The 17984-nt window shown below is 40.3% G+C and overlaps 2 protein-coding genes across 3 annotated transcripts in view; both read left to right on the top strand.

Annotated features, from left to right (window-relative positions):
• The first annotated feature begins 475 nt into the window (after positions 1-475).
• The window catches only part of LOC308693492 (uncharacterized protein), a 38036-nt gene continuing 20527 nt past the window's right edge, over positions 476-17984 (top strand). For both annotated transcript variants that reach the window (XR_014030458.1, XM_081370413.1), the window contains exon 1: positions 476-643. The gene's annotated coding sequence lies outside the window, so the exon portion shown is untranslated. The remainder of the gene's footprint in view (positions 644-17984) is intronic.
• The window catches only part of LOC308693493 (uncharacterized protein), a 28341-nt gene continuing 12367 nt past the window's right edge, over positions 2011-17984 (top strand). The window contains exons 1-3 of the mRNA XM_081370414.1: positions 2011-2078; positions 2166-2230; positions 2759-2843. The gene's annotated coding sequence lies outside the window, so the exon portion shown is untranslated. The remainder of the gene's footprint in view (positions 2079-2165; positions 2231-2758; positions 2844-17984) is intronic.

Here is a 17984-nt window from a genome sequence, read left to right as displayed (position 1 = left end):
ACTTCATAAAATTAACTTTAAGTATACTTCTTTTTCGTAAGGGAAGTGATGGTTTAAAAGAACAGTAGTCTAAGACCGCAGGAGGAAACTTACAAGGTTGAGAATAGGGCACACATGATTAAATGCTGCCTAAAGTTAATAGGAAAACACCAGACTGGATTATACATTAATTTTGAAGAAGTGGGAAATGTAAAACATATACTCTTGATAAAGAGGAAAGAACTATATAGGGCCACGGAAAATGGAGTGAGTTTAAAAAACCTATTGAGTTTGCCTGGCACACAATCTATAATTAAGGATGCTATGATCTATATGAAAGAAACTCAGGATTTAGGTTTTATTATTTGTATTTTTACTTTATTTATTTTTAGTTTAGTAACATATATAAAATGACATCCCAATGAGTTTACACCGCAATCCAGAAGATGGCGGTAATGCACTTTGTTCGCAAATTGCCAATAAAAAAAAAAAAAACAGAAGAAGAAGAAGTTCCTCATTGAGAAGTTTTGTTTTGCCCTGCTGAACATCTCTGAGCGTTTCTGCCTGTGTTTTTGTCTTCCCGTGGATTATTCTTGGACTGTTTATTCTCTTCGTGATTCTTTGCTGCCTGCCCTGGACCGTTTTCTATTGTGGACTGATTTATGTAAGTTTGCTGCCTGACCTTATGCCTGTTTTCGCATTACGAGTTGCTTTGTCTCTACTGTTGTGTTTGCTGGAGATTGACCCTGATTGTACGACCAAGATTACTATAAAGCTTGCTGAAGCCTCTTTACAATTAGTGAAGATTTGAGTTTATATTATGGAATTGCCATAAAACCGGAATAAGGTTATATATGCGTTTTTCTGTCAACAGTTTGATGTGTTTTGGGCTTTTATTAACGCGCGTTAAACTCCACATATCATTTTGGCGGATTGAGTCTGGAAATTTCTTTTAAATGGGTTTAGCTTTGATTTTGAAGTTAATGTATGTTTATAGCCATATGTGTGACCTGTGTATTAGATTAACTGCAGTTACTGTTAGGGAGGACTGTAATTAACATGTCTTTTCTCATGCATCCTTCAGCTGAAAGACCGTGAATCTGAAGAAGTGTGTGTGTTGATTGTCTCTATGGCTGCACGATATTGGGAGAAAATTACATTGCGTTATTTATCTTGTTACAATATATATTGCTATATGAAAACAATTTCACCAGATGAATTGAATAGCTTATGTCTATTTGGAAAGAATGAATCAAGTTTAGAATGACTGGGCTGATTTTTTTAATGAAGTAAATCTGCATAGAAAGTAATAAACAAATTACAAGCATAGATACAATAGAACAAAGATATAGATGAAAACAATTTTCAGGTAAATCTATCTGTATTAGGGTACAGAGTCAGACATTGAATAATGAAATGCAAATAACACTGCATAGTCTTCACTGTATAAATTAAATATAATTAATTTAATTAATTATATTTGTTAAAGCAGCAAAAGTCATTTTCTCTTTCTTTTTTGTTGTTTGATTAGCCTTTCTGTGCGTCGTGAATCTGTGTATCACAGACAGCGCACTCAATTTGTCTTGGCTTGAATGGTTTAATATGAAGGTAAAAGGATGTTATAAAGAACTGTATGCGCAGGATAAGATTTGTGAAACTCTACATAAGATTGCAAGTGTAAATTAAATTTGCATGCGCAAAAGAAGATTTGTAAAGGTGTAAATCGCCTTTCAAGTGTAAGAAAAAAAATATTAATAAATAAAGTTATTCGTAAGTGTAATTCATGTATTGTGAAACTGCAGCTTCATGCTAACGCAAAATAAATAGGATCTGTATTCCTCTAACTTCCATTTTTCTGTGCTTATGTAACCCAGGGTAAATATAGAGAATAATAGTAAAATTAATTAATAAAATTAATTAATGTAAAATATAAATAGTAAACCTGAACACACCCTTCATTCATATCTTTGTGTAGGAGTCACATGGTAGTCTCAGTGAACGCTTTCAACCAATCATAGCACGTGAGCGCGTATTACAAGCTGCGGTGAGTTTCCCCAATCAGTAGTGTGAGGGGGAAGCCACCGGAGCAGCTGCACTCGGTATGTCTCTATGCAAGCAATGTTTTTTCCGCTTATTTTCCATCTTAAATGCTTGGTTAACTCTAGTATGCGATCCTGTATTTGTAGTGTTCACCACCGTCGTCTTTAGAAGCCGACTGGTGCCGCGGTGTGTCGAATATCTGCGGGAATTGGTGAGTCTGTTTGTTGTTGCGTCTGCTAGCATGTTGCTATTGGCATTGACATCATTATTGACATCCTTATTTATTATAATGACGGTTTCCGCTAGCTTAATGCTAACAACATTAAGTCATCTAAATGTATTTATATGAGCTGTGGTGGCTGGTGGCATTAGCTTTCCATTCGCTCCTATGGAGTTTTTATTGGGTTCTATGAATTGTAATGTAAACCTGGCACTTTGTATACAGTGCTATGGCTTTAGGTATTTAAATGGTTAATTTATATACTGAATGACAAGATTATCAATTGTATTGAATGGAATGTTATGTTGTAAATAATCCCAACATTTATGGGTGGTTAATTCCATGCATTTGAGTATTTTTATACAATTTTGCTATTGTCATTTAATGTGATTATGACAATTGCTTATGTAGTATTTTGAATACTATTGTGTACACGTAATTATAGAATATAAAACTAGCTAGTAGGTAAATTATATTATGAGTAGTGACTAAACCATGGGTCCTGTTTATTTAATACAGGCCAGGTGCGGCCAGTTGCGGGCCAGTTGATGGCGAGCTATTATTAACTGGAACAGAACCTGCCCCAACAACATCATCGCCCCCTGTGGGTTTGGTAGGAGGCTGTGCAGCTCTGCTCACCCCCTCCACTCTCATACACACACGCACACACAGCCATTCATTAAGCTCTGGCTCATGGACTAATTACATCTCACGGACCATTCGCGTTATCCGGACATGGTGTTCATCTTTTATGAGCAAACATAGTCCTATAGTGTGTTGTGGACTGTCTTTAATTTGAGTACTCTCCAGTTTTCCTGAGTTATATTTTGTTTTGTTTTTTCCTGTGAACTACTGAACTTTTCTGCAGATTTGAAATATTTTGTTATTATTGTTTGTTTTTGTTTTCACTTAATATATGGTACCAACACCAAATTTAAATGATCTGTCTCTGTGTTATTATTTACTTTTTCAACACCTCCTTGAGACGAACATTATCTTCTGTAGCCCAACCATTATTTAACTTTTTATAGCTATATTCATTTGTGATTTAACACATATACTCTGCGTATATGCTACACTTACACTTTTGGCGCGGTTTTAGCGCGCAAATACGGCCAAAAGTATCGCAAGCCTGTGAACAGCAATTTGCAACTGAAACCAACAGAGTCAGGAAGGGCAAAACAGATTAATTGCGTAAAATCAAACTTTGTTGAAAAAATAAACTGCTGCAAATGTCTAAATGACTTGTTGTGTGCATGGGGCAAAAAAGTTCCCGAAATAGTTCCCGTCTTTCTTTTACATGCGCTTCCAGTTTTGGCACGATTCTCTCACTCATTGAGTTTTGCAAGCGCGAAGAGGAGGGTGGGTCCACCTTCTTCATGTAGGCTAGCCAATCAAATGAGCTTCTCGATGACTCTCAATTTACTCTATCTGATTGGTTCAATAAACACGCCAGTCACCAGAACACATCTTATTCTTTATTTGGCTCAGAAATGTTCTCGTAGCCAAAATGATACTTTAGGGAAAAAAAATCTCAGAATGCTTCACGTTAAACTTCGGTCTTCCGACCTTTTACCATCGTGTCAATTTTCAAAGATATTCAGTCAACTCAATTCATTAAAGGGTTAGTTCACCCAAAAATGAAAATTCTGTCAGTAATTACTCACCCTCATGTTGTTCCAACTGTTACATAACTACCCGTCTAGGGGTTGGGGAGTCAGTAACAACAATAATAAAATAAAATTAACTTAAACTAAACAAAGAAAATTAACTCTTGGAGAGAGTACCAGGATATTCCAACCTCCTGTCCCAGAAATCACACAACCACAAAATTCCAAATAATATCTTTGTATTTGAAAATAATAAGGAATAACAAATCACAAGAAAGATAACAAGAACAAAATTTAGTAAGTAGGCTACGATGAAAAGAAATAATCTCTTCGGGGGAGAGCTATGCCAAAATAACAAACAAAACTTAAACTAACTAACCCATAAATCTTAATAACTTACCTAGAACAAGATAATCCAATAAATAAATAACATAAATCTTCCCTCCCTCCCTGTCTATCCATAAACAGGAGAAAATGAAGGATACAAACAAAAATGGCACCCTCCCCCTACCTTCCCCAAATCAGGATAATTGAAGATAACATACTTAACATGAAAATAAGAAGTAAATCAAACATAATACAGGTTCAGTTCTCTTTTCAATTTAAGAACACTTACAACATGTCCTGAGCTCACTTACTCACGAACAAATCAACAAATGTTTAAGCACATAAATCAACAATGCGATCTGGGCCAACAGGAGGAGGAATTAATCCTGGCATCAAAAGTCTCTCTCGTCTCTCAACCGATCCACTCCTGGTTATATCCTTGCTCCTCCCCTTCACCCTCCAATCACATCAGGCATCCAGAGATTGAGTACAGCTGGGTCGAATACCTGTCGTAATAATGAAAGGACAGAGAGACAGAGCAAGGAAAACAAAGAACAAAAACCAGATACACATTTACTCCTATATGACACACCGTATACATCCTCAGACGTAACACCCCCATCACTAAATTTTTTTGCATCAGTAAGAATGCAAAAAAAAAACGATTTCACCTCAAGTCAATCATCAGCTCCCCGCACTCGGGACAGCGCATCGGCCACTACATTGTCCGAACCCTTCCGATGTTTAATCTCAAGATTGTACTCCTGCAAAACAAGTGACCAACGCATCAAACGCTGGTTGCTGTTAGACATTTGTGACAAAAACACTAACGGATTATGATCGGTGTACACTTTAATCGGGCTGCAGTGACCTCCCAAATACACTTCAAAGTGTCGCAATGCCAGCACCAAGGCCAACGCCTCCTTCTCAATAGTGCTGTAATTGTACTGACACTTGGAAAATTTCTTAGAGAAATAACACACAGGATGCTCAATTCCGGAGTCATCCTCTTGTATCAACACTCCACCAGCTCCAACAGCACTTGCGTCCACATTCAGCTGAAAAGGTCGTGTGAAATCAGGAGCGGAAAGAACTGGCGCGTTACACAATAAATCCTTTACTGCATTAAAAGCATGATCACACCTTTCACTCCATTTAAACTTCCTCGAAGTGCTAAGAAGATCGGTCAGAGAGGACACCACCGTTGCGAAATTATAACAAAATCCACGGTAGTATCCTGCCATTCCCAAAAACCTCCTAAGTTCTCTTTTAGTTGCAGGAGTAGGAAAATCACGGATTGCACTCACTTTGGCCACCACAGGCTTCACGTGCCCCTGACCTACCATTTTACCCAGGTATGTGATCACTGCCTTTGCAAATTCACACTTTGAAAGATTCAAAGTTAAAGAAGCTTCCGCCAGACGGTTGAACACTAGGTTCAATTGGTTCACATGTTCCTCCCAGCTGTTCGAATAAATTACTAGATCATCTAGATATGCTTCACAATTTGGCACTCCTGACTAGGGATGGGCATCGTTAAGAAATTATCGATATCGATGCCATTGTCGAGTCTGCTTATCGATGCGATTCCTTATCGATTCCCATATCGATTCCTGTACCATTTGCTGCACACTTACAGCGTGGCTTTGAGAGTTGTTGGCTTTGAATGTCTAATTTAAAGTGGTTTTAGAGAATGAAAACCAAGTGTGCAATATCAATACAGAAGTTGAATGCTTTGACATTTCTAAAAAAAGTAAACATTTCTAAAACAAAGCTTTGTATTGTAAACACACTTAGTCGTGTGTGCTAAACTATAAAAGAGTAAACAACGCATCATGGTTTACATTTTAACTTTAACTTTTATTGTTTTCACAAAAACTTCAATTAATCATTTAACATTTAAAAATTTCTAGCAGTTCTTGTGCAGGAGAACAAGCATGTCTGCTTTTTCTGGGAGGATCCTTGATCTCTCCAGGCTGATCATTGGTTACTTACATCTAGCATTAATGTTTTGATATAATTTATAAGCCAACCTACCATTGTTTGTGGAGCGCAGGCTGTCAAATATAGTGCACTCCTGGTATTTAATGCCATGGATGTTATTTAAATGTTTGAGCATATTTGTTGTGCTCCCCCCTGAGATGCTGACACGCATATAAATGATGACAGTTATATGAAATATGCGTCCGAGGTTTTGCGTTCCCAAACGTACATTATCGGAAACCTAAACAAACAGCACATGAGGAGACTGAGTATATGTGGAGCAGCGTTTACTATGAACGGAGCTGATCTGCACGCATATAAATAATTAAAGCCTCGTGCTTCTCTGTAAAAAAAAAACAGCGCATATATTTTTTGCGCATATCACAGCCTTTACGATTTCATGATAGCACTCTGCTATTTTATGATTGTAACTTGTTTTAAATAGATCGCGTAGCCTTAGAAAACGGTGTAATAATGCGCTTCATGGATTCGATCTAAACAGGCTATGAAAATGTGAACTTGGAATATAAATCTGACGGCACGCACTTATCACACTGTTGGATTGACTTGGTTTACTTCTGTTGGCGGTAAAGAAGATCAAAACAGACTAGCGCGCGAGCCGACAGCATCACCACCACTACCATCTCTCTCTCTCTCTCTCTCTCTCTCTCTCTCTCTCTCTCTCTCTCTCTCTCTCTCTCTCTCTCTCTCTCTCTCTCTCTCTCTCTCTCTCTCTCTCTCTCTCTCTCTCTCTCTCTCTCTCTCTCTCTCTCTCTCTCTCTCTCTCTCTCTCTCTCTCTCTCTCTCTCTCTCTCTCTCTCTCTCTCTCTCATCAGAGATGACGTTTCACGGCCAAATCAAATAAACAATCGGAGGAGAGCCCTTCTAGCCAATCAGAGGTGAAAAAGGTGGTAGCCTACCTTCTCCTACCATCCTGGGGAAAAAAAAATATTGCACGCGGGAATGGCGCTTTTGGGGGATTTAAAAATCCAGTCACATACTGTGACGTCGTGCCGCGACGCGGGAATGGACGGAACGGAACGTTCGGAATCGTTAGTGGAATCGTTAATGTGTGGACGTGTACGATTCCGATGGATCGGAATGTTTGGAACCGGTTCCAAACCGGAACTTGGAACCGATTCCCAAGCCTACTCCTGACAAAACTTTCTGCATCAGCCGCTGGAAAGTCGCTGGGGCATTCCGCATGCCGAAAGCCATCACATTATATTGCAGAAAGCTGTCAGGAGTGACAAACGCAGATATTTCACTAGCTCGGGCAGTCAAAGGGACCTGCCAATACCCCTTGAGCAGATCTAGTTTGGTGACATACCTAGCGGAACCAATTCGATCGACACAGTCTTCAATTCGGGGTAAAGGAAAAGAGTCTGCCTTAGTCACACTATTAACCTTACGATAATCCGTACAAAAACGGAAAGAAGAGTCTGGTTTCTGAACCAACAGACATGGAGAACTCCATGGGCTTTGACTATGAACAGCCAACCCATTTTTCAGCAAATATTCAGTCTCATTTTTCATCGCTGCTCGTTTCAATGGACTCAGTCGATACGGGTGTTGTTTGATGGGCAAAGAAGTACCCACGTCGATATCATGGCACAACACTGTAGTTCTCCCAGGAACATCAGAAAAGAGAGAGGGGTATTTTCGTATTACACGCACCACATCATCTCTTTGGTAGGGTATCAGATGTTCAAGACGAGAATCTATATTACTCAAAACAACTGAATTTTCCAGACGTACCCCAAAACCTTGAAAGTCACCTGCCACATCATCCTCATGATCCTGCTCAGAACTTACGAGGATAGGGGCCGCAGGCAATGATGATGATGGAGACTGTGTCACGTCTCGCACATGATAGGCCTTAAGCATATTGATATGACAAACCCGACTCTTACGTCTTCGATCTGGTGTGCTTACAACATAATCCGTCTCGCTCAACTTTTTTTCTATCACATAAGGACCAAAGAATTTCGCTTGAAACAAAGACTCAGGGATAGGAAGTAGAACGAGAACAGACTCTCCAACACAAAAGTTACGCGATAAACTTTTCTGATCGAAGAGCCTCTTCATTTTAGACTGCACGCCAGCCAAATGAGTTTTAGCAAAAGTACACGCCTGGTGTAAGCGTTCACGAAAAGAACTTACATACTCGAGCACTGATACAGGTGAACTAGACTTTCTCAGCAACTGCTCACTCAAGAGCTTTAATGGCCCACGAACGGTGTGCCCAAACACAAGCTCAACGGGACTAAAACCCAAAGACTCCTGAACAGACTCGCGTATAGCGAACATCAACAACGGCAACCCGTCTGCCCAATCTTTTCCCGTCTCCACACAGAAGGCACGGAGCATAGACTTCAACGTCTGGTGGAACCTTTCAAGGGCTCCCTGCGACTCTGGGTGGTGTGCACTAGACATTTTATGGGTTACTCCCAACTCAGCAAGCATCTGTGCAAATACTTTCGAGGTGAAGTTGGACCCCTGGTCAGACTGAATTGTTCGAGGCAGACCAAAAGTAGTACAAAACTTCACCAACTCTTTTACAATAAGAGGAGCTTTTATCGAGCGCAGCGGAATAGCCTCAGCATAACGCGTTGCGCAGCACATAACTGTCAGAACATACTGATACCCGGTTTTCGATTTGGGCAGTGGGCCCACACAGTCGATTATCAACCTTTCAAAAGGTTCAGCCAGCACAGGGATGGGACACAAAGGTGCTAAAGGAATCTTTTGATTCGGTTTCCCAGCACGTTGACATACATCACACGAACGGCAGAAATCCGATACAGCAGACTTTAATCCCGGCCAAAAATAATACTTGGAAATGCGCTGAAATGTTTTCGTGACGCCCAAATGTCCAGAAAGAGGATGGTCATGAGCCAATTTCAAAACTTGTAATCGATACCCCGATGGTAAAACAATCTGATAGCTCACCCGCCAATCCACAGCATCAGAACGTGGAGGCTTCCATTTCCGCATGAGAACCCCATCATCCCAATAATATGACGTATCCAGGTCACAGATCTGATTAACATTAACTGCCATCTCACAACAATTTTGCAACGTAGGATCAGACTTCTGGGCCAGGGATAACTGATCTCGACCCACAGGTAAAGAAACTCCCTCCGATGTCGAAGTTTCTGAACTGGACTTTATTTCAGACTCCACAACTACAGGAACTTTTCTAGGTTCAACATCAGTACCAAGAAACGTGTCTGAAAGGTCAATTACATCGTTAAACTTCCTCAATTGCGACCTTGTTACCACACAAGCAGGAAACACTGAGGGAAACTGAACAGACAGGTCAGGCTGAATGCTGGCGACAGGTCGATTAGCCACCACGGGGCAAGGGAAAACGTTAGCTCCCGCAAGGTCATTCCCAAGGATTATACTAACCCCGTCCACAGGAATTTTGGGGCGCACACCCAGCTCAACAGCTCCTGTAACCAGATCAGATTTTAAATAAACACTATGAAGTGGAACATGCACACATCCCATCTCGATACCTCGCACAAGCACATTTCTACCTGTATATGACTGATCCGAAAAGGGCAAAACATCCTCACACACAAAGGACTGAGCAGACCCTGTATCTCGCAAAATCAATACTGGTTTCGTTTCAGAATCATTATTAAATGATACAGTACCAGGCAGAATAAACGGTCCATAGGTAGACTCGGATTCAGAGACAGATTGAGCAAAAGCCACATGTTTAGTTTTAACAGTCATTTTCTGCTTCCAGGCCTTACAATCAGAAATTAAATGGCCAGGATCTAAACAAAAAAAACAAACCCTGCTCTCAGCTGTCCGCCCCGAAGTAAACTGACGGGCTGGCTTTGCAACTTTCACTGGCCTGGACATTTGAGGAAAGACACGAGATTCTTCCCTCGCGATATTACCTATGGGATGATTAGTTCTCTCAGGGCGTGTTCGATGTGTCAAAACAAATTCATCCGCTAATACCGCGGCATCAAAAAGAGAATTGACCTTTTGTTCATTCAAATATATCACAACAGCCTCCGGCATACAATTCTTGAACTCCTCTAATAGCAGTAACTCCTGGAGTTGCTCAAAATTTACAACTCGACTCGCTAAACACCATTTTTCAAAAAGTACCCTCTTCTCTCGTGCAAATTCTACACAAGTTTGCTTGAAAGACTTTGAATGAGACCTAAATTTTTGACGATATGCCTCCGGGACTAATTCATATGCCCTTAGCACTGCCACTTTAACAATAGTCAGGGGGCCAATTCTGAAAAGGGCTTCCGTTAAGACTTTTGCGGACATGTTTTGGTACAAGCTGTCACCCTATTTTTTTAGTTAGAAGAGACCCATAGGTAAGATATTAGGGTGGTTGTCAAGCTGAATTTTTTTTTGTGTGACTTGTACAAGCAATTTCAGGCCAATTTTTTGGTTTCCTGCTCAACACGACATGCCAACAGTAAATGTTGAATATCTCCACAACCACAAGGACCATATTCATAAAAATGGTATCAAATGAAAGCCAACACTCATGGGATGTCTGCTGAAGTGTCAGAATGAACATTTATTGTACAGTGTAAGAGACAACAGAACTAGAACATGAAAAAAACTATCTCCGCCTAAAGAGAACCAGTTTTCAAAGTGAATATCAGCTTGGAAACATAACCTAGTATCCCAAAACCTCTATCAATCAGTACCCATATCTATGGGAATGAGTCAAGCCAAGTTTAAAGCTTGTAGGGAGAGACAGTGCAATGCTGCACAAGTTATAATACTTTAATGTCAAGGCGGAAATTTAGAACTGTAGATGATGGTCTATGGTGCTATTTGACTTAATTAGTGTACCAGGTTGTAACACAAATTATATTACATTCACATATCACTATAGTTATTAATTCCATCCTAACAAAACTGCTCTCTCACTTCTTTAGGGTTGGGGGTTAGTAACTAGTTAGTAGTAATAACTATGTAATAGTCGTATGGCAAAGGTATGTTTTTCCCCATCAAAGCAGTGGCTCTCAGGTTGGCAGAGGTTGGCTCTCAGGTTGTCAGTCTCATCCCTTTGAGACTGAATGGATTGAATAAGCAAGGTCAAGCTAAGCGCAATGCAAATAATGGTGTGTGTCTATTATATTGCAAAAATATTGCACAATATTATACTACAATAATCTCCAGAAAGAGCACAAAGACACCACTTCCTGAAAAATCACTTCAATCAAAGGGCTTTATCTTGGCTGTATTTTCCATATTTGTCTTGACAAATGAAACATTGTTCCCAATCAATATCTCTTCCTATTTGTTTTTCTTTGGACGCTAGGCTTACAGCTTCCACTGGATCCATGTTATCTCATCTGAAGGCAAATATATTTGTCACTACACTAGTCTGATTGGTTTCTGAGTGGATCACTACAATGTCCTCTGACATAAGCTGAGAGCTTTGCTATCTAACAAACTTATTAACGCTTTTAGCTATAGCAGACTGTAAAATAGGCTGCTGTGCAGCAAATAAAAAACTATATTTCCATTACACATCTGCACAAAACTTAATTTACCTATTAGTAAGTAAGCTAGTAATTATGAAAGTAAATTAGCCTAGCTATACACTCACCTAAAGGATTATTAGGAACACCTGTTCAATTTCTCATTAATGAAATTATCTAATCAACCAATAACATGGCAGTTGCTTCAATGCATTTAGGGGTGTGGTCCTGGTCAAGACAATCTCCTGAACTCCAAACTGAATGTCAGAATGGGAAAGAAAGGTGATTTAAGCAATTTTGAGCGTGGCATGGTTGTTGGTGCCAGACGGGCCGGTCTGAGTATTTCACAATCTGCTCAGTTACTGGGATTTTCACGCACAACCATTTCTAGGGTTTACAAAGAATGGTGTGAAAAGGGAAAAACATCCAGTATGCGGCAGTCCGGTGGGCGAAAATGCCTTGTTGATGCTAGAGGTCAGAGGAGAATGGGCCGACTGATTCAAGCTGATAGAAGAGCAACTTTGACTGAAATAACCACTCGTTACAACCGAGGTATGCAGCAAAGCATTTGTGAAGCCACAACACGCACAACCTTGAGGCGGATGGGCTACAACAGCAGAAGACCCCACCGGGTACCACTCATCTCCACTACAAATAGGAAAAAGAGGCTACAATTTGCACGAGCTCACCAAAATTGGACAGTTGAAGACTGGAAAAATGTTGCCTGGTCTGATGAGTCTCGATTTCTGTTGAGACATTCAGATGGTAGAGTCAGAATTTGGCGTAAACAGAATGAGAACATGGATCCATCATGCCTTGTTACCACTGTGCAGGCTGGTGGTGGTGGTGTAATGGTGTGGGGGATGTTTTCTTGGCACACTTTAGGCCCCTTAGTGCCAATTGGGCATCGTTTAAATGCCACGGCCTACCTGAGCATTGTTTCTGACCATGTCCATCCCTTTATGACCACCATGTACCCATCCTCTGATGGCTACTTCCAGCAGGATAATGCACCATGTCACAAAGCTCAAATCATTTCAAATTGGTTTCTTGAACATGACAATGAGTTCACTGTACTAAAATGGCCCCCACAGTCACCAGATCTCAACCCAATAGAGCATCTTTGGGATGTGGTGGAACGGGAGCTTCGTGCCCTGGATGTGCATCCCACAAATCTCCATCAACTGCAAGATGCTATCCTATCAATATGGGCCAACATTTCTAAAGAATAAGGGTGTCACGATTTCGATTTTAAATCGAAATCGATCGAAATTAATGCTCAATCTCGATTATCGAATCAAAAAATGGAATCGTCAATGCTGCCACGCCCCATATGTCACGGCAGCTCGGCTTGCCTGTAATAGGTAAAACTCTTTTTCTCGAGAATATTGAAGCCTTTATTTTAAAACACATTGCAGCTGCACAGCGAGAGCATCATATCTCGTCTGAGCGAGCTGATTGTCTGCGCTGCGGCAACTGCACGAACCTATGGCGAGTTAGCAGTGGCGTACGGTCCAATGGGAGCGCATGGCGCCCTGCCAACCTCGAGCGCGCCAATTTGGACGTGGCTGGAGGGTATAATTCACAAAAAACTCGCCAAAGGATTTTAGGTTTAAATCGACTGAAGCGAAGTACCTGATATGAGCGAAATAGCACGGCAAGGCAAAGCAGTACTCGTTCCCTTATCTCTAAGGGAACCGAGGTTACCCAAGTAACCAAGTAGCCTACGTTCCCTTACGAGAACGTTCTCTCGTACTGCGTTGCAAACGCTGTGGGAACCCAATTTAAAACGCCGTGCTATTCGCCTGTGACTGCTCTGAGGAGTCCAGGGAGCCCCGGGACTATAATAGCCAGGTAATAGGTTATATTGTTTAAGTTTCCAATTGACTGAAAATATAAGTTATTGTTACATTATGTTGTTAATAAACGTTTTAAATTTGACAATGTAGTGTGTGGTATTGCGAACAAAGGTCAGATATTATTATATTGCATAAAAGTCTTAAAATGGCATAGCTTGTGCTTTCAATTTATTTTTTTAAAATCGAGAATCGAATCGAACCGTGACTTTAGAATCGAAAATGTAATCGAATCGAGGATTTGGAGAATCGTGACACCCTTACTAAAGAATGCTTTCAGCACCTTGTTGAATCAATGCCACGTAGAATAAAGGCAGTTCTGAAGGCGAAAGGGGGTCAAACACAGTATTAGTATGGTGTTCCTAATAATCCTTTAGGTGAGTGTATGTCTGGTAAGTATATAGCTAGTTGGAAAACAGTTTAGCTTACCTGTTTCTGGCAACATTTGATGGTAGAATGGTAGAATCTTGAGGTAAATGTTTGTGTAGACAAATAGATCAAGTTAATCTGTTGTGTGATTGTGTGATTCACTCCTTTATAAAGTTTTGTTCAGACTGTACTGTTGACACCTGCTGTGATCATCTTCTCTGGATCTGCTGCCTCAATCTACTGCCAAATCACAGCTGTGCTGACACAACAGTGCCCCTTGTGGTGTGATACTCTTGTGGCATTTATTGATTATTATTTTTTAATTATCATGCTTGCACATAAGTTGGATTATATTGCACATTTGCCCAAAATTACAATAGGTAACATGGAAGAAAATGGAAGCACTTTGGGGAAAAAAAATCCGCTTTTACCACTTTTAAGAATATAGTGTTAAAATGGACAAAAAAACATTTTCTAAGCTGACAACCTGGCTAGAACACATGTTGAGGGGATAAATATTAATACTGGATAGGTTGTATACTTGTACCAAAAAGTGTCCGACAAAGTTTTAATATCAGTTTTGGCCCCCTGACTACAACCTCATAATCGAGCGACTGATCTACAGGCAATGCCGCACATACTTCTTGGGCTTTCCCAGATAAATTGCACTGCAATAACAACGCCCACATATCCTTAGGCCATCTTAATTTCACCGCTATACGTTCAAAGGCAATGAAATATGAATCGACTTCCGCCTCCCTAAAAGGAGGAACAAGCTTTACATATCTACTTGCATCAAAGTCAGAGCGCTCAGCCGAACTCGACTGACTTACCGACGTTGTCGCATCCGAAAGAAGTTCAGCCCGAGGAACTAGAATTGGTTTACTTGCCATCTGATCCCTTTGTAAATCCAACTGACGCAATGTAACTACACGATCTGTTTCTGCTTGAACAACGCGCAGTTTAATCAACTCTGCCTCGCATTCTTGCTTCTTAATCAACAGATCTAACTCTTTCATTTTAACAGCCAATTTACTTCCTTCATGTGAATCAAAATCAGAAGCATCTGCCTTGAGAAAAACCTCAGAATGCTCCGCCATTTCGGACTCCTCCTCAACAGGTGCCTCTGATTGATCAGGCAAAATACCAGCAGAAACCAACTGGTCAAAAAGATGTTCTTTAATAACCTGTTTGGTGGACTCTTTCGGTACGCTAATATGAAAAAAATCAGCTATAAGAATTAAATCTTTCTTCCTACAGCGATCATAAACCTCTATAGTAGGATTAAGAGAGAATTTTATTAAATCAAAATCCATATCTTAACGCCTCTGCCCCTCCCACAAAAATTCAAAGACTTCCAAGCAAAGACTTAGAGAAATGAGCACTCACCACAACGAGTTATACTGCAAACATCATACCGGATTCTATAACAAGAGACACATCTCCAAGTTATCAAATCAATTAACACAATTATCAGATAAACAAGCCCCCATTTGTTACATAACTACCCGTCTAGGGGTTGGGGAGTCAGTAACAACAATAATAAAATAAAATTAACTTAAACTAAACAAAGAAAATTAACTCTTGGAGAGAGTACCAGGATATTCCAACCTCCTGTCCCAGAAATCACACAACCACAAAATTCCAAATAATATCTTTGTATTTGAAAATAATAAGGAATAACAAATCACAAGAAAGATAACAAGAACAAAATTTAGTAAGTAGGCTACGATGAAAAGAAATAATCTCTTTGGGGGAGAGCTATGCCAAAATAACAAACAAAACTTAAACTAACTAACCCATAAATCTTAATAACTTACCTAGAACAAGATAATCCAATAAATAAATAAATAACATAAATCTTCCCTCCCTCCCTGTCTATCCATAAACAGGAGAAAATGAAGGATACAAACAAAAATGGCACCCTCCCCCTACCTTCCCCAAATCAGGATAATTGAAGATAACATACTTAACATGAAAATAAGAAGTAAATCAAACATAATACAGGTTCAGTTCTCTTTTCAATTTAAGAACACTTACAACATGTCCTGAGCTCACTTACTCACGAACAAATCAACAAATGTTTAAGCACATAAATCAACAATGCGATCTGGGCCAACAGGAGGAGGAATTAATCCCGGCATCAAAAGTCTCTCTCGTCAACCGATCCACTCCTGGTTATATCCTTGCTCCTCCCCTTCACCCTCCAATCACATCAGGCATCCAGAGATTGAGTACAGCTGGGTCGAATACCTGTCGTAATAATGAAAGGACAGAGAGACAGAGCAAGGAAAACAAAGAACAAAAACCAGATACACATTTACTCCTATATGACACACCGTATACATCCTCAGACGTAACACAACCATGTAAGTCTTTCGTTCATCTTCGGAACACAAATTAAGATATTTTTGATGAAATCTGACAGAACTTTGACTCCTCCATAGGCTTCCAGTGTGACCGAAACTCACCGGCCCAGAATAGTTATTAAAACATCGTTAAAATAGTCCAAGCAACTACAGTGGCACTACATTAAGTTTATCATGCGACGAGAATACTTTTTGTGCGCAAAAACAAACAAAAATAACGACTTTATTCCACTTTTCATTTCCTTCTCTCTGGGCCTCGTAGTGTTTTTGCGCTGCGCGTCTGTGTTGCACGTCATCACGCAACACACACATGACCGGCGTCGGCCAATAGTGAGCCTACGTGGTGACGTGTAACACAGACGCGCTACGCATTGTGCGCAAAAAGACTACGCGAACCAACTAGAGGCCCAGAGAGAAGGAAATGAAAAGTGGAATAAAGTCGTTATTTTTATTTGTTTTTGCGCACAGAAAGTATTCTCGTCGCTTGATATACTTAAGATTGAGCCACTGGAGTCACTTGGACTATATTAACGATCTCTTTAATGACTTTTCTGGGCCAGCAAGTTTCGGTCACATAGAAGCCTATGGAGGAGTGAAACATGACTCAGATTTCATCAAAAATATCTTAATTTGTGTTCCGAAGATGAACAAAGGTCTTACGCGGTTGGAACAACATGAGGGTGAGTAATTACTGACAGAATTTTAATTTTTGGGTGAACTAACCCTTTAATATGCGTGAGGGAGGGAGAGAGAGCAAGACAGTTTGAAGACGGTGAGAATGCGTGCTCGACCGGGGCTTTCCCTGTTAATCAAGCGCAGCAGTCATATACATCACTCAGCGGTCAAATAAGGCTTTGGCGGGTCAAAAATACGCTTTGGCAGCCACCAAAAAATTGTCATTGCAGGAAGGGCTTTCTGATTTCTTTCTGAATTCTCATGTCTGATCAAGCTCAGAAATAAGAGAAAGTCAAGTCACCTTCATTTATAGCACTTTTAACAATATAGATTGTTTCAAAACAGCTTTACAGTGATAATAGGACATTACCGTAACAGATTGTTTATGCTTTACAATGATAATAGGACATTACCGTAACAGATTGTTTATGCTTTACAACAGCTCTTGGAAAAAGTTATTGTCCAGCTAATGTTAGTTTTGATTGATTGATTCACTTCCATTGTGAAGATCATTAGTTATTAATTTAGGGGCCGCTAACACAACACCGTTCTAATAGGAAAACCCTTAACGTGCTCTGGCCGCCTATCCGCACAAAAAAGTGCCTGGTGTCTCGAGAACGCACTCCCTGAAATAGGTTCGAAGGTGCAACCGATTATCTGTTATCTCTGTGCAAACCTCAAAAATGCAAAACCTGCGAAAACGCAGACGTCAGCATTAGGGATGGCGAAAACTGAAAATTTTCCTGACCGACCACCGAGCCTCATTAGCCGGTTGAAACTGGTTTAGTTTAAAATGCTATGCTAAAAATTTGATATTTGAAATAACAGCCATTTTGAGCCGCGCCTGCAATTTCGCAACTCTGTCGCATCTCTCTGCCGCTCTGCCTCCCGCTCACACACACACTGCCCCAGCGCCGCCCTTCCACTCACGTCACTTTTTTTTAATCCCCTACAGCGCGAAACATGAGTCCCGCAAACGCGGCGCCAAGGAGCTTGTATGTAATCGGATGACAAATGGCTCCTTAGTTTCGAAATGGTTTGGGTACAAGATGATCGCGTTGAAAATAAAGGCGTTT

Source organism: Scardinius erythrophthalmus (genome assembly GCF_964197995.2).
Source record: "Scardinius erythrophthalmus genome assembly, chromosome: 7".
In the NCBI taxonomy this organism is placed as follows: Eukaryota; Metazoa; Chordata; class Actinopteri; order Cypriniformes; family Leuciscidae; genus Scardinius; species Scardinius erythrophthalmus.
Note: the sequence above shows the minus strand (reverse complement) of the source record. Positions and strands in the feature narration are given on the sequence as shown.